Source organism: Lepidochelys kempii, chromosome 6, assembly GCF_965140265.1.
Source record: "Lepidochelys kempii isolate rLepKem1 chromosome 6, rLepKem1.hap2, whole genome shotgun sequence".
NCBI lineage: Eukaryota > Metazoa > Chordata > Testudines > Cheloniidae > Lepidochelys > Lepidochelys kempii.
Window position 1 is genome coordinate 62,554,484 of NC_133261.1, and position 26,359 is coordinate 62,580,842.

Here is a 26,359-nt window from a genome sequence, read left to right on the forward strand (position 1 = left end):
ATTTGCTGTCTCCTGAACCTCAGCTGGAGATGATTTTCAAAGAAAAAGAAAAGTATAAAGAGTGGAGAAATAATCTCTCCCTTCATCTCTACTCATGGCATTAACTACACTTGAAGGACAAAGGAAGCATCATTAGACTGGGGAGAGAGCCTGTCTGAAAAGAGATTAGCCAGTAAGATTGCTGCAGCAGGTGGTGAGAGAGACTTTTTGTTTTGAATTCACTTAGCTTGTTAAGTTAGATGTTGTGTTTTACTTCGGAGAGAGCCCTTCTTCAGTCATCTAGAATAACATAGTGCCCATCTTTTAAAAAGGGGGGAAAGGAGGAGCTGGGAAACTATAGGCCACTCAGCCTGACTTTGATACCTGGGAAGCTACTAGAGCAATATATTAAACATTCAGTTTGCGAATACTTGGAAGATTAAGGGGTAATCACTAAGAGCCAGCCTGGATTTACTGAGAACAGATTGTGCCAAACTAGCTTGATTTCTTTCTTTGATAGAGTAACTGATTTGATGGGTAGGGGGAATGCGGTGGACATAATATACCTGGACTTCAGCAAGGCTTTTGACATAGTCCCACATAACATTCTGATAAGTAAACTGGAGAAATGCAGGCTCGACAGAACTATCATTAAGTGGATACATAATTGGTTAAACAACTGCAAACAAAGATTAACTATTAATGGAATTATGTTGGATTGGAGAGAGGTCTCAGGTGAGGTTCCACGTGGTTCTGTTCTGGATCTTCATTAATGACCTAGGTGTAGATATAGAGAGCATATTGATCAAGTCTGCAGATGAGACAGCTAGGCGGGAGGATAGAGCTAAAATTCAGAGGGATCTTGAAAAATTGGAGAACTGGGGTATAGACAAGAAAATGAAATTCAACAAATAAATGCAAGGTGCTACACTTAAGACAGAAAAACCCAAGTGCACAAATAAAAAATGGGGGGAAACTGGCTTGGCAGCAGTACTGCTAAGGAGGATCTGGGAGTTGTGGTGGATCACAGCCTCAGTATGAACCAGCTGTCGAAATAAAAGCAAATGCAATTTTAGGTTGCATTAACAGAGGCATTGCATGCAAGTCATGGGAAGTGATACTACCACTCGGTGCTGGTTAGGCCTCAGCTAGAGTACTGTGTACGCTTTTGGTCACCAATGTATAGAAAGGATGTAGAGAAACGGAAAGGATCTAGAGGCAAGCAACAAAGATGGTCAAAGGGATGGAATGCAAGCCATATGAGCAAAGGGAGAAAGGAACTGGGTATGTTTAGTTTGGAAAAGAGGAGATTAAGAGAGGATATGATAGCAGTCTTCAGATACTTAAAAGATTGCCATAGAAAAGTTGTTCTTTTTTACCACAGAGGGCAGGACACGAGGCAATGGATTCCCACTACAGCATAGCAAATTTCAGTTAAATCTCAGGAAAACTTCCTAACTGTAAGAACAGTAGGACAATGGAACAGACTGCCTCTGGAGGCTGTAGAAACTTCTTCACTGGAGGCTTTCAAAAGGAGGCTGGACAGCCATCTGTTTTGGATGGTTTAGACCCAACAAATCTTACATCTTGACAGGAGGTTACAGTAGATAACTGGTGCAGTCTTCTAACACTATGGTTGTATCATCTCTTTGTACCCAATTCTGACTTTTATGCCTCATTACTTGTAATGATTTAAAAGCTATCTTTCTGTAGTTAATAATTTTGTTTTATTGTTTTAACTAAACCAGTGTGCTTGGATTGAAGTGTTTGGGAAACATCATTTGAGGTAACAGGATTTGTCCGTATCATTTTCTGTTAACAAAATGATGGACTTTAATTTGTGGTGTTGAGGAGAGGGCTGGACTCTACAAGATGCACGTTTCTGGGGGAAAGTCTGGGACTGGGAATTTGCTGGTCTTGCTCCAAAGTGCAATTCGAGGGGTGGCTGGCTGTAACACTATTGCAGTATAACTGGGAGTAATTTACATGCTGGAGGCTGCATGTGAGCAGGGCAGAAGTGGTTGCTCTTTGGCAATGTAAAAGGCACCCCAGGTTGGAGAACTGAGGGGACACAGGTGTTGAAACATCCAGATTGTACTCTGGGTTATGTCACAGGTACCAGTTCTCAAGTTCCCTCTACTGTCTAGAATTGGTCCTTCCAGATTAGGATTGAGGCATGTTGGTGAGGCAGTGTATTACTACTATCACTTATATGTCTTTGTATGTGTATTCTTCATTTTTAAGATTAAAAAAATGTTTCTCGGTTCAATTCAGTCTTTAATGCTCTTTGTGGCTTGGATTCTGTCTTGAGCTAAGCTTTAAAGCCCCTTTACATAGCCAGAGTGGTGTAAAAGTGCCTTACTGCCAATGAGAAATCTACATCTGCTTATAAAGATATGGCTCACATACTTGGAAAATGTGTCTATGCCTGACATGCATTTTGTTGATTTCAGATACTGTAAAACCTGGGAAAACTGGGGATGTAGTAGAAGCCTTATCTTTGTATTTTGTTGGTTACTATGTTTGCTAGACCCTGATGTTAAACATGTTTTTGTTGGTGCAGTTATGATACTCTATATTCAGCTCTGGAAGACTAGTGTTTACCTTGGTACTGGATCATATGCCTCTGCCTTGCTGCCAGGCTTGTTGCTGAAGAATTTTGGGTCAGTGCCATGGTTGACACCCTGGGGAATTTGGTACTAGAACAAAAGGCATTGAACGGGCTCTCAAGGCCATTCCAGTTTCAAATCACAGGGAATCTGTTTAGAGTCTCATGGGTAATGTGGTTACTCTCCTGAGGTCTCTTCCAACCCTAATATTCTATGAGTCTATGATTCTATGTACTACCTCAACAGAGGGTAGCTTGGTCTACTGTCTTGTGTATCCATCTGTGGGAATGGCACATTTGGAATCAGGTGACTCATTGCTCGTTCACTTGGGGAGGGTGAAAAGGATGTAATCTACAACCTCAGTTGCACGAGTGTTGCAACAGTGAGAGTAATTAACTATTGAAACAACTTACTAAAGGTTGTGGTAGATTCTCCACCGCTGACTGACCATTTTTAAAACAAGATTGGATGTTTTTCTAAAAATATGGTCTAGGAATCATTTTGGGGAAGTTTTATGGCCTGTATTATACAGGGGGTCAGACTAGATGATCACAATGGTCCCTTCTGGCCTTGTAACTTATGGATCTATGAAACATAGCTGGGATCCCCACCATCTCCTGGGATCTCGGGCCTTCATCATTCTGATCCTGAGAGATGTCCTGACCAGACTGAGCCAGAGAGAGGGAGACAGATGACATGGCACCTTCATCAGTTCCATCTGAATCCCAAACATTACCTGGGTTGTGAGACTGTCTTCCTCCCACACCCCACATGTCCTTCTCTTTCTCTATTTTATATCTTCTTCTCCTCCTCCTCCTCCTCTCTCCTTTTTCCTTCTGTCTAATAAGTGTCTGACTTAGCCAGCTAAGATTGTATATTTTGCAACACCGCTTTAAGCCTGTGACCAGAGAGGCAACTAAAACATCTAAGCTTTTTGAAGCTGGTGCAAATTAGTCAGCTCTCCAAGTGGCTATTAAGACCATGTGTTGAGCCTGTGTTTTTCTACCCGTGAGGTTGCAAGTGAAATTCAGCACCACAGACAGAAGCTGCATTTTCTATCTTTGCTGTTTGTTTTCTCTCCCCTTTTGTATGTGTTTACCTTGTTTTGTGTTCTTAAGAAATGGGATCGGACTTAAACAGCAACAATAACAGCTCCAGCCCATCTCTACTAACTTCTTCTGTTTTCTCCAAAAGGACAGTTTTTGCCATCTTTAATACAATCTAAGAGACTGTCAAACAAGAGATTTTTCCTTCTGAAACCTGTCTCCCACTAAAGGGAGCAAGGGATGTTGTTAAAATGAAAACCTTATTTAATATTTACATTTCAAATGCTTAACTGTTTTTCCTTCTTTTTCTGTGTCCTTTAATAAAATGTTAAGAAGATTTTGATGATGTGTTTCTCATGGTACTAAACAGGCTAAGATTTCTGTATACCAAACTCTGAACATTATTTGAGTGTTTAATGTTCTTTGGTGATTGGATTATGTTAACACCTTTGACTATTCGGGCCCATATTTTCCATGCAAATAAATACATCTACCGAAGACATTAGAATAGCTAAGAGTAGATATTGGTAGTTTTCACCCAGGTGTGTTTCTGACTGATATCTGTCTCATTTTTAATAGCTAAAAGTAGGACTGTCGATTAGTCGCAGTTAACTCATGCAATTAATTAAAAATTAATCACAGTTAATTAGTAGAACATCAATTGAAATGTATTAAATATTTTTGAATGTTTTTCTACATTTTCATATATATTGATTTCAATTATAACACAGAATACAAAATGTACAGTGCTCATTTTATATTATTTTTGATTACAAATATTTGCACTGTAAAAATGACAAAAGAAATACTTTTCAGTTCACCTTATACAAGTATTGTAGTGCAGTCTTTTTATTGTGAAAGTGTAACTTGCAAATGCAGATTTTTTTCTTGTTACATAACTGCACTCAAAAACAAAACAATATAAAACTTTAGAGCTTACAAGTCCACCCAGTCCTACTTCTTGTTCAGCCAATCACTAAGACAAACAAGTTGGTTTACATTTCTGGGAGATAATGCTGCCCACTTCTTATTCACAATGTCACCTGAAAGTGAGAACAGGTGTTCATATGGCACTTTTGTAGCTGGCATTGCAAGGTATTTACGTGCCAAATATACTAAACATTCATATGCTCCTTCATGCTTCGGACACCATTCCAGAGGACATGCTTCCATACTGATGATGATCATTTAAAAAAAAGTGTTAATTAAGTTTGTGACTGAACTCACTGGGGGAGAATTGCATGTCTCCTGTCCTGTTTTACCCGCATTCTGCCATATATTTCATGTCACAGCAGTCTCGGATGATGACCCAGCACATGTTGTTTATTTTAAGAACACTTTCACAGTAGATTTGACAAAACGCAAAGATGGTACCAGTATGAGATTTCTAAAAATAGCTGCAGCACTTGACTCAAGGTTTAAGAATCTGAAGTGCCTTCCAAAATCTGAGATGAATGAGGTGTGGAGCGTGCTTTCAGGAGTCTTAAAAGAGCAACACTGATGTGGAAACTGCAGAACCCGAAGCACCAAAAAAGAAAATCAACTTTCTGCTGGTGACATCTGACTCAGATGATGAAAATGAACATGCGTCAGTCCGTACTGCTTTGGATCGTTATTGAGCAGAACCTGTCATCAGCATAGAAGCATGTCCTTTGGAATGGTGGTTGAAGCATGAAGGGACATATGAATCTTTAGCAAATCTGGCACGTAAATATTTTGCAACGCCGGCTACAACAGTGCCATGTGAATGCCTGTTCTCACTTTCAGGTGACATAAACAAGAAGTGGGAAGTATTATCTCCTGCAAATGTAAACAGACTTGTTTGTCTGAGCGACTGGCTCACTAAGAAATAGGACTGAGTGGATTCGTAGGCTCTAAAGTTTTACATCGTTTTATTTTTGAATGCAATTATTTTTGTCCATAATTCTACATTTGTAAGTTCAACTTTCATGATAAAGAGATTGCAATACAGTACTTGTAATGGGGGAATTGAAAAATACTATTTCTTTTGTTTTTTACATTGCAAATATTTATAATAAATAAATATAAAGTGAGCACTGTACACTTTGTATTCTATGTTGTAATTGAAATCAATATATTTGAAAATGTAGAAAACACTGAAAAATAAATGTTGTTCTATTATTTAACAGCGGGATTAATTGTGGTTAATTTTTTTAATCGCTTGACAGCCATAGTTAAAAGGCATTACTGAGACATTGAAAACAGAAGTGCAGACTGCTTTATCTGCTTTCTCCACTGCTTCCTAAAATGACTCTTCTGTGTTCCTCCCTCATGAGACAGTATGTTGCCTCTGTAACACTGATCAGTGCTTACATGGCTGATAGGAAAAACTAAATTTATTTCTAGCCTAGGTTCTCTGGCAGGGGTTCTCAAACTTGTTTATAGGGTGGATCACATATTTAATAATTGTTCTCTCTGGACCATTTTCTTTCCTTTTCATTTCAATGGAATCACCTCCCGTTTCATTCACAATTGCATGACATCCCTGTTGCAACTATAGCAGTTTTAATTTAAAAATAATGTTAAAAATGTATATAAAATACGTTTTCCACCTCTTTTATGGAGTATATTATAGAAATTCTATACATCTTTCCTTTTTCTTTTTTAATAGCATATCTAAAATAAAAACAAGGATGGCATTATTCTCATAATATCAAAATTTATAAAGGCATATGATAGGCATGAGTCTTATTTATTTTTAAATAATTGTTTCCCATTTCCATCTGAACTAGTCCAAGTTCAGAGTTGTTTATCTGTCCTTTAATTCAATTTAGTAGTTGTAAATAAGGAGAAACCAAAATAATGTAACTGGCAATCTCTCTCTTTGTAAATTACCAGCATGTGGTTGGTGAACCACTAATTGTCTAAGGATCACAGTTTGGGAGTCTTTGGCCTATGGCACAGTCTTTTCTGTATCTTTGCAACAAATTATTTAGTAGTAATATTACAGCGTTTACACAACCTGGTTGGGATTGATTTAAATCAAAGTGATTTAAATAATCTAAATTAATTATTTAAATCAGCAAGCAGGAAACCATGATTTAAATAATTATTTTAGTCCTATTTGTATTTGTACATTTTTAGTTATCTTTTCTAAAGAAAGATTGATTCTCATTGGTTAGTAACGATTAAAACATTTTGATTTGCAACTAAATATAGCCTTTACACTAAATTTGGTACTTTTTTACTGTCAGGGAAGATACTGTGTTCATACATATTTATGATTGCCTGTTGTGTTCTATTTATGTGAACCTGATGAAGGAAAAGCAGAATTTAAGGCATCTTAAGGGCAGAAATCCAATACTCTTTCGGCTGTATTGCATAACAGAAAATTTACAGGAAAATGTATTTATGGGAAGTTCAGGGACTATGGCCCCAATTCAGGATAATGCATAATCATGTCCTTATGTCCCATTGGAGTTTATTGGGATGTAAGCACATGCTTTATGTTAAATGCACGCTTAAGTATTTTCCTCGAATAGGGCCTAAGAGCTGTGGGATTCAGAGTATTTAGAATTACAAACAGAATAGATAACCAACAATACTATTTGCAGCCTCTTCTTTAACTGACCTGCAAATGATTGCTGCCTACTGTTAAAAATGGGCGACTTTTATAGGAGCAATCCATCACATCTTCAAGCAGTTTTGATCTGAGTGGAAAGTAGATCAAACTTGGGAAAACAGTGGATTCAGAACATTCAAGATTATATTTTAAAAGAGAATTGTATATAGTCTCAAGTAATTATCAGCTGTATATTATATGTCCTGTAGACCTCCTTCAAAAACATGTTCTTATTTCTGTAGCTATGACTTGCAGTGGCTACTGGAAATCCCATTCATACAATAACTAGAGTTGAGCTAGCCAAAAGTTATGGTGGTTATTCATTGTACTGTTGTATGTAGGAGACAACAGTATCTCAATATTTGGGTTTTGGAGCACCATGGAGGCTTTGTCCTAATTTTTAAGGTGATGTGGAGAAGTGGCTCAGTGTGTTCCAGTGGTTCAGCCAATGCACATCTGGCTGATCATTTTTCTGTTTAGAACCTCTTATCTGGAAGGATAGAAGCTGTGCTATGGGGATTTGAGAATGGTGGGATTAAAATGGAGACACAAATGAGGGATGGATAACGCAGTGTTTTTTGTGATCCAAAACAGTAGTGTTACTGGCATTACAAGGATGCACCCACTGTGAGGATGCACCCACTAGATATGTACATCAAAAATTAGATATTTTAATTTACTAAACTTGATTGATTTTTGGTAGTTTAATATTGACAGAATTTTATCTAGGAAATATATAAATATGTGTTCCCAGTCAAGAGCATCTTTTATTTTTTTTGGGATCACCTTAGAGTTGTTTCTGAGATGTTAAAATTTATTAATAAAGCTATTCTCAGATATCATCTTTCTAGTGTATTTGTAACAAATATTGAAGAACTAATAGGTCAAAAAGATTATTCTGACAATACATAAGTGCTTTCTGTTATTTGGTGCCATTTTGGCAATATACAAGTTGAACAAAAACTAGTAGAGTTGAAGACAGTGGATATATCATTTTTAACTTCAACAATATGCCATATTGTACTTTTGCAGTTGCACTTTGGGATGTGGCACGTGCTTGCTGTACTACAGAATAAAATGCAGTCATTGAAATTATGACTAATTTGTTTGTTTGGCTTTTTTTGAGCAGTTAATTTCACTGACTGCTGGATCAGAGGAAACAGTTATTTCCCTAGAAGCCCATCATGCAACTGTTTCTACTTCCTACTGTCATGGAGAAGGTAAGTTGTTTTTCAGATTTATTGATTACTGTTCATATCTGATACTTGGAGATTAAAACTGAATGAGTTGTGATTCTTCTTCAAGTGATTTTTCATATATAGATAGATATAGATATTCCATAGTTGGTAAGTGCTTGCCCAGTGCCTCAAGATAGAGATTTTAATCAGCAATACCTGTTGGGGCAGCGCTTGAACCCTGTATGTCATTGTACTTCCAACTGAGGGCAAAAAGGGTCAGGCCACCCAACTACCCTCAGTTCCTTCTCACTGCCCATGGCTATGAGTCGAAGCTCTCCTCTTTTAGCATGCTTGCCTTCCTGTCCTTGTAAATACATTTTAAATAGTCAGTTATTTAGTTAGCAGTAGTTTGTTTAGTTAAGTACTTCTTGTGTAGTTTCAGTTGGGAACAATATTTGGGAACAATATTTTTTCCCCCTGGGAAGTACTTGGTATCAGTTCGCTCACGATGATAAACCGTAACTCCTTGGGTTTAAAAAATTGCCCATCTTGTGAAGCTGTCATGCTGCCGACTGATGGTCATATAAGATGTTTGATGTGCCTGAAGGAAGCACACATCCCTGATAGGTATGACACTTGCAGACTATTTTAGAGCTGCAAAATAAATTCACATATTTAAAACAAGAAAGTCTTGCTTCAGGATGCTTTTCCTTGCACAATCAGTGCACCCAGCCTCTGACCCAAGCTTCACAGCCATATAAGAACATAACACAAGAACAACCATAGTAGGTGAGACCAATGGTCCAACTAGCTCAGAAGCCTGTCTTCTGACAGTGGCCTATGCTAGGTGCTTCAGAGGGAATGAACAGAACAGGTAATCATTGAATGATGAGAGACTAAAAAGGATGAGAGATCCTCTGAGTGCTTCTGCAGTTTCATCTTCCTGGATGGTTGAAACAGCCACCAAATCTTCTGTTTTGACAAAACCCTCTGGAGTCACAAGTAAGAAGGAATGTAATTGCCACAAGGAGCAAATACGCAACTCACCTTCTCCAAGTTTGGCATCCAAACCTTATAAAACTACCAGACTTTCAGACATAAAGGTAGCTCAAGACTTTAAAGTTGTTCTCAGAACACCCTTTCTGATAGTGAAGTTACTGAACACAATGTGGACATGGACTTATCTCCGATCTCTTCTGGTACCGTACTGGTGAACGTAAGGTCCTCTGTAGTGAGATCTCATGATTAACTCTCCACAGCACTGGCTACTATGATACTGATACAATCGGTACTTATCACACCAGTACTGTTAGTGAAGCACCACTGTCTGTTTTTGTATCTGTGGTTCTGGTACTGAGCCTATCTAGATTGTATGTAGTGACACTCACTACCCTCATGCCTGTATCCTTGGTAATGATATTGTCAGCTCTTTTGGCACCAAAGCTATATGTTGTTACAAAGGCCTTACCATTTTGTCGGGAATCATATTCTCCATTTTTTGCTTCTGTGAAGCACCTGCCTTTATCATTGACCTGGACACTGACCCCAGTACCGATGATCATATTAGTACCAGGTAGAGCAGGTCCAATTCATATTCCCATTACTCCAGTGGCCTCCCTGTTTTTACCACATCTCCTTCAGAAGAAAGTGAAGAGTCTCTAGATCAGAACATCTGAGGCTCAGGGCAAGAAGTTCTTTGTAGAGTACCCTTAATTCTGAAATTCAATTTTTATGTTAGTCTGCCAGAGTCCAGATTTGTTGACCTCTAGGACATAGTATAAAAGCAATATAGCACCTGCTTGAGAGCAGAAGAACTCTTAAGGAAATAATTGACATTAATTTTTGTACATTTGAATTAACCTCCTCCCCCACAAAAAAACAACAACCCTAGAGATACGTGTTGTGGTGCATTTGTAGAAACGTAAAAATTAGTAAAGTATCTAAGTCCTCATGCTGATCCTGCAAGTAAAAGGGTTTTGGTCATGGAGAGGAGGGTAGAGAATAACTATAGAGAATAACTATTGTTGGACACACACCCTATCTCTTGCCTCACATACGGACACGGGAAGCCTAGCAGTGCTAAACTATTGCTGAATATAACCTGAAGAATTTTTATGGCTGGATGAGAAGCTGGATATGAGTCAGCAGTGTGCCCTTGTTGCCAAGAAGGCCAATGGCATTTTGGGATGTATAAGTAGGGGCATAGCGAGCAGATCGAGGGACGTGATCGTTCCCCTCTATTCGACATTGGTGAGGCCTCATCTGGAGTACTGTGTCCAGTTTTGGGCCCCACACTTCAAGAAGGATGTGGATAAATTGGAGAGAGTCCAGCGAAGGGCAACAAAAATGATTAGGGGACTGGAACACATGAGTTATGAGGAGAGGCTGAGGGAGCTGGGATTGTTTAGCCTGCAGAAGAGAAGAATGAGGGGGGATTTGATAGCTGCTTTCAACTACCTGAAAGGGGGTTCTAAAGAGGATGGCTCTAGACTGTTCTCAATGGTAGCAGATGACAGAACGAGGAGTAATGGTCTCAAGTTGCAGTGGGGGAGGTTTAGATTGGATATTAGGAAAAACTTTTTCACTAAGAGGGTGGTGAAACACTGGAATGCGTTACCTAGGGAGGTGGTAGAATCTCCTTCCTTAGAGGTTTTTAAGGTCAGGCTTGACAAAGCCCTGGCTGGGATGATTTAACTGGGAATTGGTCCTGCTTCGAGCAGGGGGTTGGACTAGATGACCTTCTGGGGTCCCTTCCAACCCTGATATTCTATGATTCTATGATTCTAATTGAGTAAATGTCTGTTACTCCTCTCCTATGTGGATTTGTGGTTAAATGGAAACAGTTACTTGCTCACTTTTTCTCTCCATGGTGAGCCTTGGAACACTTGGTGGAGATATGTGGTCCTGCTTTGTTTAGTCTCCATCACTCTTGCCCTTCCATCTCTTCCCCTCTCGCTGCTTGCACAGCACACACAGCTTTTCAGCTGCTTTGGGCCCTTTCATTCCTGAATAAGGTGTGGGCACAGCAGCAAAATGAGGGCAGACACATGTATGGTGTTAAGTTGAGAAGGACCAAGAGGGATTTTCTGCTGGTTCCGATGTACCCTTCAGTGCTGCCCCAATCTCAGATGAAGGCTCTTCTGCCAGTACCAATTCAACCACCAATACAACACAGCCACTGGTACCAATGCTTCTGCCCCCCTCCCTAGAAACAGGGGGAAAATATCTTGAACTCCGAGATCTCCATCAAAGATTCCATTACCTTTCTGTTTGAACCTCCCTCTCCTGAAGTGTATCCTAAGGCAGAGACCCCAGATACCAGTTGACAACTGACCCAACAACCTTCATAGCAGGAGCACCTTGGGGCCCCTCTCCTTTCCTTTATGTTGCCTGTAAGGCCTTTAGGTATGTTGTTGGGCCTTCTGTAATCCTTGGGTCCTGTACAGAGGCCTGTTCTATAGGGTACCCTCATGTAAGAGGATCCGCCAAGGAAGGCAGCCACTGGTACCCCAGAACCCCCCTCCTCAAAAGGACCCCTTAGAAGAACAAGAGCTGAGAGTGGAGGAGGCCCTGCTATCTATGTCCTCTTCCTTGCCCTATGAGGCAGGTATGTTCCCTCCCTCCTCCTGTGAGGATTAATTGAATTTTTTCCAAGAACTCATGAAGAAGGTAGTTGAATCCTTATAGATCTCCTTGGAAGTGGTGCAGGAACCATAATATGCTTTGGTGGATAACCTACGCACCTCTCTCCAAAGCAAGGTAACCTTACCTATAAATGACCTCCTGCTGTCACTAGTCCAAGCAATATGGAAAACATGGGTCATTATCCCGCCTACTTGCAAGAGGGCTGACAAGAAGCAAGATCCCAATCCTTGTGTGCAGAGGCAATAAAACTTTGGAACTAGTGTATAACCCACCAAATAAACATCTTAGTGACATATCTGATAGGTCTGAACAACGTTATACAGATATGCTGAGCAGACATTTCTGTCAGGATCAAAAATGGGAAATGTGGTTTTATGCTACTGAAGATTTTTCTCACTTGGGGCTTCCCAGAGATAGACCTCTTTGGGGCACCATCCAACACAAAATGCTGTTGATTTTGTTTGAGGAGGAAGACACAGTTGAAACTCTTCTTGGGAGATGCCTTCCTAAATTTTTTACTTCAAATTCTGCTGTATGCCTATCCCCTGATGCTGTTGCTACTCAACAAACTAAAGCAAGAAAAATTGGTAATTATCCTCATAGAACCAGCATGGTTGAGGCACATATGGTTCCTGGATCTGATTTCCTTGTGTCTGAATCCACCTCTGTTTCCCTTTGACAGTAGACCTACTGGCCCAAGAATCAGGCACAATAATTCACCCCAATCTTTCCTTGCTATGTCTCAAGGCCTGGCTTCTTGATGTCTCTCGGGTGTAGAAAAGGATTGTTCTTTTGAAGTACAGAATATGCTGTTGAATAGTCATAGAATCATAGAATATCAGGGTTGGAAGGGACCTCAGGAGGTCATCTAGTCCAACCCCCTGTTCAAAGCAGGACCAATCCCCAACTAACTAGTCGTAAACCTTCCATAAGAAAGTCTTACCTGCAAAAGTGGAAGAGATTTCATTGCTGGAACATCCAGTTGGCAATTTCTCCCTCCAAGTCACATATCACCCACATACTTGAAAACATGCTGAATTAAACTCTAGGCTTGTCGCTGAGCTCTATCAAAGTCCAGCTGGCTGACATTACCGCCTTTCACCTATCAGTTGAAGGGTTTTCACTTCAAGGTTCATTAAGGGATTGACCAACCTTCCTCACATCAGAGAGCCTACTCCACCTGGGACCTTAATCTATTTCTCAATGTATTGAGGAACCACCCTTTAAGTCCATGGGAAGTTGTTCTGTTCTCCATCACTTGGCCAGAAGGGTAGGGGAGTTTGGGAGACTTTTGACAGATCTACCCTACATGGTATGTAACCGGGACAAGATGATTCTATGTCCCCAATCTCATTTCCTGTCCAAGATCTCCTTGGACTTGCATGTCAATCAGGACATTCAGTTGCTAGTGTTTTCCCCAAAACCTCTCACTTCAGGACAAGAAACTATTTTTCACACTCAGGACATGAGAAGAGCTGTTGCATTCTACCTCAAAAGGACCATGTTCTTCAGAGCCTATCCTAGACTCACTCTCTCTTGCAGACCAGATGAAGGGAGCCCCTCTTTCCACTCAGACTATGAAAGTGTGTGTGTATTTTGACATGTTATGAAGCTTCTGGAGTGCATCCCCAGCAAACGTGTCTTCCCATTCCACTAGGGTAGCTCTGTTGCTCTACTTAAAAACATACACGTCAGACCCGTGTAAAGCTGCCACCTAGTTGTCTATGTACACTTTTTCCTAGTTGAGATGCAGCCTTTGGTGTGGCTGTTCTCCAATCAGTATTAGAGCCATCTCCTCAGCACTCACCTCTGTAGTTGGGACACTGCTTGGGAATCACTTAAAGTGGAGCTTCCATAGGGAGAGCTACCTAAAGAAAGAGAGATTACTTATTTGTACAGTAACTAGAGTTCTTCAGGGTGTTTTATCCCTATGGGTGCTTCACTACCCTTTCTCCTTCCCCTCTTCTTTGGAGTCCTTACCTTGAATGGTTTTCATAGCTGAGAAGGAACTGGAGTGGTGTTTGGTCTGTCTTCCCCATAGGCCCTCTGATTGATTAGAGCATGAGGATATATAGGGCTCAGGCATTGACCCAGCAGATACTCTACCAAAAATCTTGGATTGAAAGTGCTTTGATGTGCAAAGTGGAGCTCCCACATGGACAAAACATCTCAAAGTCCAGTTATAGTGCATGTAAGTAACCTCTCCATTTCATAGCATTTGAAATGTATAGAGATGATACATATAAAATAGCAAACTGAAGGAAAATATGTACAATAGTCTCATGCATTTCAGTTGGTCTGTTTATGTTAAAGGAAGGAATCTTTGACATTATTATTGTATTACAGTAGGATCTAGAGCCTCCAGCTGAGATAGGGGCTTCATTGAGCGAGGCATTGTACAAAAACAATAAAAGACTGTTCTTGCTCTGAAGAGCTTATCAAAATAGAAAAGACATGGTGAAACTCAAAAAAGAATCATACAAAAAATGGAAAGTAGGTCAAATTTCAAAGGATGAATATAAAAAACCCCACAAGCATATAGGGACAAAATTGGAAAGGCCAAGCCAAAAAACAAGATTAAACTAGCTAGGGATATAAAGAGTAACAAGAAAGCATTTTACAAATATATGAGAAGCAAGAGGAAGACCAAGGACAGGATAGGTCCATTACTTAGTGAGGAGTGAAAAACAATAACAGAAAACACAGCAATGACCGAAGAGTAAAATGCCTTTTTTTTTTTTGGTTTTAGTTTTCACCAAAAAACTTAGCAGTGATTGGGTGAATAACATAATGAACATCAAAAAGAAAAAGAGGACTTATGACACCGTAGAAACTAACAAATTTATTTGAGCATAAGCTTTCATGAGCTATAGCTCACTTCATCATTTCACTACACTTCAGCTGTAGCTCATGAAAGCTTATGCTCAAATAAATTGGTTAGTCTCTAAGGTGCCACAAGTCCTCCTTTTCTTTTTGCGGATACAGACTAACACGGCTGCTACTCTGAAACCTGTCCTAATGAACATCAGTGTAACAGGGGTAGGATCTGACTCGTAGGCTATGTTTACATTACAGCCTATGTCGGCAAAGTGTATCAATATTCCACTCCCTGAGTGACATAAGTTACACTGACACAAGCATTTGTGTGCACAGTGCTACGTCAGATGGAGAACTTCTCCCGCTGACAAAGCTTATGTTGCTCGTGGAGATGCGTTTTTATGCTGACAGGAGAGCTGTCTCTCATCAGCATAGAGAGTCTTCACCAGACACACTGCAGTGACGCAGCTCTACTGGTACGGGTGTGCTGCTGAAGTGCTGTACATATAGACGTGGCCTAAAAGAGGGAAAGAAAACACTAAGAATTATTTAGACAAGTTAGAAGTCATCAGGACCTGATGAAATACATCTAAGAATACTTCAGGCACTGGCTGAAGAGATCTTTGAGAACTTGTGGAGGATAGGCAAGATCCCAGAGGAGTGGAAAAAGGCAAGTATAGTACCTATCATAAAAAGGGCAATAAGGACAAGCCATGAAATTTATAGACCAGTCAGCTTAACTTCAGTACCCAGAAAGATAGTGGAGCAAATAATAAATACATTTGTAAGCATTAAGAAGAAAATGAAGTGGTAAGTAACAGTCAATTAGCACTTGTAAAGAACAAATCACATCAGATCAACCTAATATCCTCCTTTGGCAGGGTAACAGACCTTGTGGGTAGCGGGGAAGCAGTACATGTGTTATATCTCAACTTTAGTAAGGCTTTTGATGCTGTCTCCCATGACCTTCTCATAAACACACTAGTGAAATATAACCTAGACAAATCTACTATAAGGTGGGTGTACAACTGGTTGGAAAACTGTACTCAGAGAGTAGTTATCAATGATACAAAGTCAAGCTGGAAGGGCATATTGAGTGGGGTCCTTCAGGGATTTGTCCTGGGGCCCATTCTTTTCAATATCTTCATAAATGTTTGGATAATGGCATATAGAGAGCACTTACAAAGTTTGCGGATGATACCAAGCTGGGAGGAATTGCAAGTGATGTGGAGGACAAGATTAAAATTCAAAATGATGTTGACAAACTGGAGAAATGTTCTGAAATAAATAGAATGAAATTCAATAAGGACAAATGTAAAGTATTACACTTAGGAAGGCATAGTCAGCTGCACAAATTCAAAATGGAAAATGATTGCCTTTAAGGAGTACGCACAAAAGAATCTGGGGGTTATAGTGGATCAGAAATGAAATATGAGTGAACAATGTAATACTGTTGCGCAAAAAAAAAGTGAACATCATTCTCAAATGTATTAGCATGAGTGTTGTAATCAAGACACAAGAAGTAAGTCTTCCGCTCTACTCAGCACTGATAAGGTCTCAGTTGGAGTATTGTGTCCAGTTTTGGACACCACACTTTGAGAAAGATATGGACAAATTGGAGAAAGTCAAGAGGAGAGCAACTAAAATGATTAAAGGTCTAGAAAACATCACCTATGAAGAAAGATTGAAAAAACTGGGTTTGTTAGTCTAGAGGAGTGAAGACTGAGGGGGAGGATAACAACAATCTTCAAGTATGTAAAAAGTTGCTCCCCTTAACCACTGAGGACAGAACAAGAATTGTGGGCTTAAATTGTGGCAAAGGAGATTTAAGTTAGACATTAGGAAAAACTTCCTAACTGTAAGGATAGTTAAGCACTGAAACAAATTGCCTAGGGAGGTTGTGGAATCTCGGTCATTGGAAGTTTTTAAGAACAGGTTAGACAAACACCTATCAGCGATGGTCTAGATAATAGTACTGCCTCAATGCAGGGGACAGGACTGGATGATCTATCAAGGTCCCTTCCAGTCCTACATTTCTATGAGTGAGAGAGAGGAAATATTAACCTCATTTGACAGAGGGGGCACTGAGGTATAGAGAGCTGGGATTTCACCAAATCAAAGCCAAACTTTCAAGCATTTAGCATGCACAAGTGGGTCTGGATTTTTCAAAGAGCTCTGCTCCCATTTAGGCATGTAAAATAAGGACCAGATTTTCAAAAGTGGTCAGCATGCAGCAGCTCCACCTGTGACATTTATGGGAAGATATTCAAAAGAGCCCGGCACACAACATGCTGAACTCCTCTGAAAATTTGTCCCCATTTGTGAGTGTTGAGCACTTTTTAAACTCTGACCTTAAGTGGCTTGCCCAAGGTATCCTAGGAAGTCCATGGTATACCTGCGTAATTGAATGTATCTCTTCTCAGTCCCAGTCCAGTTCCTTCACAGCAAAACCATCGTTCCTCTCTCATGTATAGATCTTTTGATGAAATAATGTTTTGGGGATTTTGCTGATGTTACAGTAGTTTCAGGATCCAGATTTTACATTTTGACAGTTTAGAAAAGCCATTCTATTACTTGACTAGGCAGCTGCGGAGACCTGGCACTATGAGCACGGTGGCCTCAAACACAGGCATCTCTGTTGCAGAGGATCTGGGAGTTGTGGGGGATCACAACCTCAACATGAGTCAACAATGCAATGCTGTTGCAAAAAAAAAGCAAATGCAATTTTAGGTTGCATTTACAGAGGCCTAGCATGCAAGTCATCAGAGGTGATAGTACCATTCTACTCAAAACTGGTGAGGCCTCAGCTGGAGTACGGTATTCAATTTTGGTCACCAGTGTATCAAAAGGATCCAGAGGCGAGTGACCAAGATGATAAAAGGGATGGAATGCAAGCCATATGAGCAAAAGCTGAAGGAACTGGGTATGTTTAGTTTGGAAAAAAGGACATGAGGGGGGATGACGACATGACGGTCTTCAAATACTTGAAAGGCTGCCATAAAAAAGATGGAGAAAAGTTAGGGTTGCGAACCCTCCAGGATTGGCTGGGACTCTCCAGAAATGAAAGATGAATCTTTAATTAAAGATTATGTTGTGTGATGAGACTTCCAGGAATATGTCCAACCAAAATTGGCAACCCTAAGAAAAGTTGTGTCTCTTGCCGCAAAGGGAACAGGACAAGAGGCAATGGCTTGAAACTGCAGCATAGCAGATTTAGCAGCTTCACAATTGTAAGAACAGTAGGACAGTGGAACAGATGCCTTGGGAGGTTGTGGAAGCTCCTGCACAAAAGGTTTTCAAAAGGACGCTGGATAGCCATCTGTTCTTCATGGTTTAGACCCAACAAATCCTGCATCTTGACAGGGGGTTAGACTAGAAGACCCTTGCGGTGCCTTCTAACCCTGTGGTTCTCTGATTCTACCTGATGCCAATCCAAGTTGTTTATAAAGTCCTCCCCCTGTTTGTAGCACACCAGAGGTTCTCCAAAAAAGACAAACAAAAAAGAGGTCCTTTTCTCTGTCTTTCCCTTGTGAGACATGAGACTTACTGTAAAAGAAAATAAAGGCAAAGGTGGCTTGTCTCTTGAAGTCTTTCTGGGGTCAGTCTTTTAGGGCTTGGCTTAGCTGCTGCTCTACAGTATTTAATTAGGGTCTACCTCCAGGCCCATCTCTTCGGGGCACCCTGCTTGACAGCTGGTCCATGCAGTTTCCAGGATGGTTAGTCCTGTGACTGGCTTCATCATGGCTGAGGTATGGCAGTTGTCTTGTTCACTGACCCTTCCTGTGGCAGGTAATCCTGTTGCCGTTCCCCTTTTTAAGCTCCACCCCTCCAGGCAGAGCAAGCCTTAGAGGTGAGCTTTCTTAGGGCTGAACGAGCCCAGAAGAGCTTGTTAATCTGTCCTCCACCAGAGTGAGGGCGTGCCCCATCACTCCCTCAGCCAGTTGACCCTTCATATTGGCTCTGTTGGGGACCATAGAATCCCTACATGAGACATCCTGGATCCATCCAGGAATCTCACCATACCTCCCTCACGCAACACCTACTGGCTCCATCAGAGTATGAGGCAGGAGTGATTGAACTGGATCCACAGGGACCAATGGATGTTTCATCATCCCCATCTGGTCTTAACAAGAAGACTGATGAGTCTCTACACTCATTGAAAGTCTTCAGACCAACTCTCTGCTCTCTCAGCATTTAAATCTCGGTTCCAAAAACGCCATAAACAGGTGTACAAGCCAAGACTGTCTCCCCAACCATTCTACTGCCAGTCATCATTCGAGCCACCATGCAAACGTCAGAGCATACAAAGGCCTAAATACAGCTGCCTTTACCACAACTACAACTATCCAGCCCCATCCACCGTCCGGGAGATTTTTCCTGGGACGATCAAGAACCGCCTACCCCTATTGACGATGACATCTACTGCTGCCTCAACCTTTGTTGTCTGCCCCACCCTTTTTGCCCATAATTGGAGGACAATCACAACAGACAAGTGGGTACTATTAATCATCCACTGTGGCTATTCTATAAAATTCTCAGCCTCTCTTCAGGAACTGCTCTAATGGGGAGATTCTTTGTCGGGGGGCAGATTCTCTCCTCCAACAAGGTTCATAGAACAAGTACCAAATCAGTACCAAAAGAAAGAGTTCCACTCTCCATATTTCATAGTCCCCAAGAAAAATAGAGGATGGAGACCCATTCTTGACTTTCAGCAATTAAATGTTTTTATTTGCAAATCAAAATTACGAATGGTAATGTTGGCATCAAGGATCTCCTACCTACAGGAGGTTAATTTGGTTCATGGCTCTTGACATGCAAGATGCTTATATTCTTGTGGACAGTCATCTGTCCCACAGAAGTTTCCTCAGGTTTATGGTAGGACAATAACACTATCTGTTCAAAGTACTCCTGTTCAGCATAGCTACAGCACCCAGGGTCTTCACATAGGTCTTCTCAGTAGTGAGGGCCCAGATGAGATTTCAGGCCCATACAATTTTTCCGAATCTTGATGACTGGCTCCTAATGGGTTGTTCCAGTGAGAACGTCCAGTCAGTGACTCTGTCCTTGCTCCATCTTCTGGCAGCTTTGGAGGCCAGGGTGCAAATCAGCCTCCTAAAGCTGAGAGCACACGGTCCAGTTTTCAACTAGAATTTATAATCCCTATTCCATGATGAGATATCTTTGAGCTATAATGTATCTTAATTCAAGCTATATTTAGATAGGCTTTTTCCTCAAAAAGCATTTTATCAAAAAAATCTGATTTAAATAAAAAAAATCCAATTTTTTTATTTTTATTTTTTTAAATCATTGTTTTTCTATCCACCCTGGTTTATTGCTTTAATGTATAGTAGCTTTCTGGTATGTGGTTTTCTGGGTGATACATCCAAGCAGATCCTGAATGGTGTCTTAGCATAATTTTTATGTCAATGTTTTGCCTTCTCTTTAATACTGTCTAAATTAAGTTTGTGCCACTAACTACTTTTTTTGTTCTCCACATGTAGCAGTAAGTAAATGATGATTTGGGCTTCCTTTCCTGAAATATTAGTTACCCCTCAATGGATCCGTTATAGTAAGGGCAGTGTACTTCTAATGAATTATAATAGCAGATACTTTTCATTATTTTTCTGCTTCATTAAATGTTACTGCATATTCTATGCTGATTTTTTTAACAGATCTTAATACATTCAAGATCACGTTAAACCTGAAAATGATGGCTTAAATATAGGTAAAATTTATTTTCAATTAAAAATTTGCCTTTACCAATATTCTATCCATTATTTTACAGTACAACTATTTTGAACCTAAAAACTGTTTTCTTAATTTTTCTCATTAGTTTAAAAACATTTTGTAATAACCAAAATAATTTACAAGGATGGACAGGAAATCTTCATAAGTGTCTTTATCTTCTTTGATATATGAAATATGTGCTACCAAACCTGTCGCAGGTCTCTTGTGTCTCCAATAAAAGGCTCCAGGGAAGATTTCACAGTTGGCTATTGAGTCAGTCTGAGTTTTCAAAGGATTTATGCAACTAGGTTCTTGGGCATTTTCTGCAGCTTGCTTATGTTAAGTCTTTTTATTCATAGGTTGGGAGATGTGTCGTTTTGGCAGTGTCAAAGTTTGACTCAGACTCACAATTTATCAGACCACTCTGTTTTATTAGCAAAGCTGCTCTGCTAATACATTTAGAAGTGAGCCCCCCGAGTGAGGCTTGTGTCTCTTAATTTATACAGTTTTTGGAGAACAAGTTAAAGAGAAGTTATAGACAAAAGAAGAAAAAAGATTTTAGTCACCACCCCTCGAGATCCCTGAGACCAGTCACGTATCTTCAATTACCTGCCACCCTTAACAATCTCCTTTAACAGCTTCCAGTTAACTTAAATAATTGCCCTTCACACCTTCCATTCTGATGCCTGCTTCTTAGACGTGTTGGCTCTATCTTAATTGCTTCTCCATTCAAAAGCTAACTGTCCCTATGTGGTTTCAGAGGAACAGCCGTGTTAGTCTGTATTCGCAAAAAGAAAAGGAGTACTTGTGGCACCTTAGAGACTAACCAATTTATTTGAGCATGAGCTTTCGTGAGCTACAGCTCACTTCATCAGATCTCCCTCAGATACTTTGTAACATGTTTTGGCATGCCCTCTCATATACAATGTATCCAGCATGTCCCCTTATACAATGTTATACTTCCACAATGTTATACTTCCACAGCAGCTAGGTAGTAGATTGGACATTTGTCCTTTTTTGTTTGTTTGTTTTTTGTTAAAGCCCAGAAAGGTTTCTACTGTTGAAAAGGGATTTGGAAATGTTCCTCACTAGGAAAGGAGGAGACTTTGGAAGCTATGGAGGAGGGGATATGTTAAGTCAGTCATTTGTCAGGTGAAAATAAAATTGTGGAGTGTCATGTACACTGTTTTTTCCTTTATATGTTGAAAGGGAAAAGGAGATGAAGGAATGTAGTCTGTCATTACACCTAGTTAATGAGATGTGTGTGTATCTAGGTATCTTAAATAAGGTTTACTTCACTGGACGTTTCCTTGTTTTTCAAAGATTGCATTAGGTGGTTTTACACTTAAGCAACCCTGATGTAAACCTATAAATGTTTTGCTGAGATTTCTTTTGGTAGAGGCCATACTGTGCAGAGGGAAGACAGGGACTGGGTAGGCAGTGGGGCTGGGGGAGAGTAAAGTTTCCTGTTAATATGAAATGGTTTGTAGTTGTAGGTGTGGAGAATGATTGAGCAGCGTATGGAGGGGTGTGTGGGTGTGCGTATATTTAGAGAGAGAGAGAGAGAGAGACTCTCTCTGGAATGCTCCAGTACCCTGTTGTATCATTCTTTTGGGAGTGGGAAATATTTGCCATTTGTGACACTGTGTGTGAAGTCCAAGAAAGTAATTTGAAGAAATCCCTTAATTATTGTTAGCTTCTTTACTTTTCACTGTGCAGCTGGAAACATAATGAGAGGCAATTCTTCAGTTTCCAGTATGATCTGTCAATTATCGTTTTCACAGTTTTGGGGTATCTATGCTTGAACTGTTCCATGGTCTCCTCAAGGAATGCCCTCTCAGATCTCAGGCCTCTAGCTATCACCTCTCTGTGCAGGGATCCAGGCCCCTCTCGACCAGGGGTTTAGTCTTGCAGACCTCTTGGACTCCACTGCATTTATCCCAACAAGTCTGACTCAAGTCCAGCCCCTGCGCTTTGTGTTCTCTCCAAAGGCTATGGCCAATGTATGTCAGTGGTTAGTTGTAACCAAGCAGCAATTCCAAAGCAGGGTACATTTTTTTTAAGGACAAAAGTATACAGAGATAACATATAAAACAATAAACGGATCTAAACACATAATTAAACTTACCAGAGACCCCTTATCAATCCTTATGAGAGTTGCTGATAGGTTTCAGAGTCTTTCAAACTACTCTCTAAGGTTTCAGAGTAACAGCCGTGTTAGTCTGTATTCGCAAAAAGAAAAGGAGTACTTGTGGCACCTGAGAGACTAACCAATTTATTTGAGCATGAGCTTTCGTGAGCTACAGCTCACTTCATCGGATGCATGCCGTGGAAACTGCAGCAGACTTTATTTATACACAGAGAATATGAAAAAATACCTCCTCCCACCCCACTGTCCTGCTGGTAATAGCTTATCTAAAGTGATCATCAGGTGGGCCATTTCCAGCACAAATCCAGGTTTTCTCACCCCCCCCCCCCACAAATTCACTCTCCTGCTGGTGATAGCCCATCCAAAGTGACAACTCTTTACACAATGTGCATGATAATAAAGTTGGGCCATTTCCTGCACAAATCCAGGTTCCCTCACCCCCCTCCCAAAAACCACACACACAAACTCACTATCCTGCTGGTAATAGCTCATCCAAAGTGACCATTCTCCCTACAATGTGCATAATTAAAGTGGGCCATTTCCAGCACAAATCCAGGTTTTCTCACATCCCCCCCACCCCCATACACACACAAACTCACTCTCCTGCTGGTAATAGCTCATCCAAACTGACCACTCTCCAAGTTTAAATCCAAGTTAAACCAGAACATCGGGGGGGGGGGGGTGTAGGAAAAAACAAGAGGAAATAGGCTACCTTGCATAATGACTTAGCCACTCCCAGTCTCTATTTAAGCCTAAATTAATAGTATCCAATTTGCAAATGAATTCCAATTCAGCAGTTTCTCGCTGGAGTCTGGATTTGAAGTTTTTTTGTTTTAAGATAGCGACCTTCATGTCTGTGATTGCGTGACCAGAGAGATTGAAGTGTTCTCCGACTGGTTTATGAATGTTATAATTCTTGACATCTGATTTGTGTCCATTTATTCTTTTACGTAGAGACTGTCCAGTTTGACCAATGTACATGGCAGAGGGGCATTGCTGGCACATGATGACATATATCACATTGGTGGATGTGCAGGTATACGAGCCTCTCTTGGTTATCAGGTTGTGTTAGAATGTAGCCAAAGAAGCACCCCCTTCAGTTCAAGCTCAACTTTTAAACCCCCAATCCCCATCTTTGTTTCCAGGCTTCCTGAAAGAGGTAAAACCAGTTGCTACCCGTGTTCCCCCGGGGATAAGGCTTCAAAGGCTCAGTATCTGCATAATCAGCCCTGGGACTTTGCATTATTTGTCTCCTAATCATTCCAGATTCAACATGGACCCCACCCACTGAGCCAGAAACACACAAACACATAAAAAACTTATTGATACAAATGTCTATGAATATTTTATGGGTTCCTATTGTCTGGCCCATCTTGATATAATAGTCGTTGAAGTTTTTCATGCTTTCCACAGCTGGCTCAAACATACAGATAGTATTCATAAAGGTAAATGTAATAGTCTCAAGATATGCCTGTGTTTGTCATATCTTTCACAGTCAGCATTTACTCCTTGAATTAGTGTTGCTACACAGACCTCGTTTTGAGAGAACCATTGTATTACATGAATAGCAGTTGCAATTTGGAGATGTGATGGACACAAAAGAAATGGCAATTTCTTCTTTGAAGTTGTCTATGCTTGTACCACTTTGCTTTACCACAGCAGCCCTGGTGTGGAGCTGCAGAACTGGCTTGATAATAGAGCTGGTAGGAAACCAAAATTTTCATTCCAAATTGGAATGAAAAGCGAAAATTTTCTGTGAAATGAAAACTCTGAAATGAAAGGGGTTTTTTTGGAACTTTTTTAACGTTTTGTTTTGATAATGTCAAAATATTATTATTGAACATAGCATATCAAATATAATATAATACTATTTTAATATAAAAGTTAAAATGAAATCAAAGCAATACAGTAGAAACGGAACATTTTTATCTTCTCACAATACTTTGACCTTATAAAAATGAGATAAAAAAGCTGAAATGATTTTCAGTCAGCTCTGTTGAATATCCATTGGTGTGGTGTTTGACTAGCTCCATCGGAGGATGATGTCAGTGCCCTACTCTCTGTAAGGTTTCAGAGTAACAGCCGTGTTAGTCTGTATTCGCAAAAAGAAAAGGAGGACTTGTGGCACCTTAGAGACTAACCAATTTATTAGAGCATAAGCTTTCGTGAGCTTGTAGCTCACGAAAGCTTATGCTCTAATAAATTGGTTAGTCTCTAAGGTGCCACAAGTCCTCCTTTTCTTTTTACTCTCTGTAAGGAAATGCACGTCCCACCCAACTGCCTCAGTATTTTTGTTGCAGCAGAGATCTAATGGAACTTGGCTCTAAGGTCTTCAAGCTAGTTAATTTAATTCTAGTTTGTTCTTCTGGTAGTTGTTAATGGTTTAGTTAGTATAGGTTAGCTTCAAATAGATTATCGCCTTACTTTTGGTATTATCCTAAAAACAAATAGATATACTAGTGTACAGCTTTAAATATTTTTGGTCAACATAGCTATTTATAGATTTTATCTAATGCTTTTTAGCTGTTATATATAAGTTATTTATTAAAATGAGCATTCTCTTTATTCATGGAATTGTCTAAACCATATGGCAATAAGGCATTACAGTTTCTGTAAAGCTTGCTAATTATACCACTTGAAAATGTGGCAAGCTTTTTCTGTTAAAAAAAAACAAATTACCAGTGGTATTTCTTATTGTTTCCATACTGCCATGAAATAATTTGGTTTTTATTTCAGCACTTGGAATGGATTTTTTGTGTGTGGAAACAAAGATTTTAGAACTTGGTTTAATAAACCTTCTCATTAAAATTAAGATAATACGGTCAATGTTCTTGTAGAAATATTGTATCATTAACTGTTGTTCTCTCTCATGCACTCCAGTAACTAGGTGATAGGCATAGCATGAAATCCTGACTCCATTAAAGTCAATGGCAAAACTCCTATTGATTTCAGTGGGGCAAAGATTTCACCATAGGTGTTTCAGGTATTTGGAAGTATTTGGTTTTTATAAATACCAAGAATGGATAAGAATTAGGGCTGTCTAAGGGCATGGCTACGCTTGCAGATGTAGAACACTTTGAGTTAAACCAGCCTTCGCAGAGCGCAGTAGGGAAAGTGCTGCAGTCTGTCCACGCTGACAGCTTCAAGCGCACTGGCATGGCCACATTTGCAGCACTTGCAGCGGCATCGGCAGTGGTGCATTATGGGCAGCTATCCCAGCATGCAAGTGGCTGCAACGTGCTTTTCAAATGTGGGGGGTGGGGTGGAGTGTGACAGGTTGTGTGTTGTGTGTATGTGAGGGGAGAGAGAGTGGGTTTTGGGGGGGCTGAGAGCATGTCAGCATGCTGTCTTGGAAGTTCAGACAGCCACAGACCCGCGTCACCCCCCCGTTCCCCCCTCCCCACAGCATTCCACACTAGTGGTTGCTTTGTCTCAGAGCAGATAAGCAGCCGGCTATCAGAAATGGAGCTTTCAAAGGGCATTTCCACATTCCTACAGCTGATTCCAAACAATGACAAGAGTGGCTACTTGACTTAGGGGGATTATGGGATGTTTCGGAGGCTGATCAAAGCGCAGTAAAGCAACACCTCGTTCACAATGGCTCTGTGGCGCTCCAGCAAGGGTGC

General features: G+C 40.3%; 1 protein-coding gene across 6 annotated transcripts in view; it reads left to right on the top strand.

Moving 5' to 3' along the window:
- The window catches only part of FUT8 (fucosyltransferase 8), a 291,206-nt gene that overhangs the window by 128,053 nt on the left and 136,794 nt on the right, over window positions 1-26,359 (top strand). For 3 of the 6 annotated variants that reach the window (XM_073348343.1, XM_073348344.1, XM_073348345.1), the window contains one exon: window positions 8,347-8,437. The exons of 1 other annotated variant lie outside the window; for it this stretch is intronic. The gene's annotated coding sequence lies outside the window, so the exon portion shown is untranslated. Of the gene's footprint in view, window positions 1-8,346; window positions 8,438-23,687; window positions 23,770-26,359 lie in introns of those variants that run through there. 2 more of the 6 variants (XM_073348346.1, XM_073348351.1) reach the window with 2 other exon arrangements.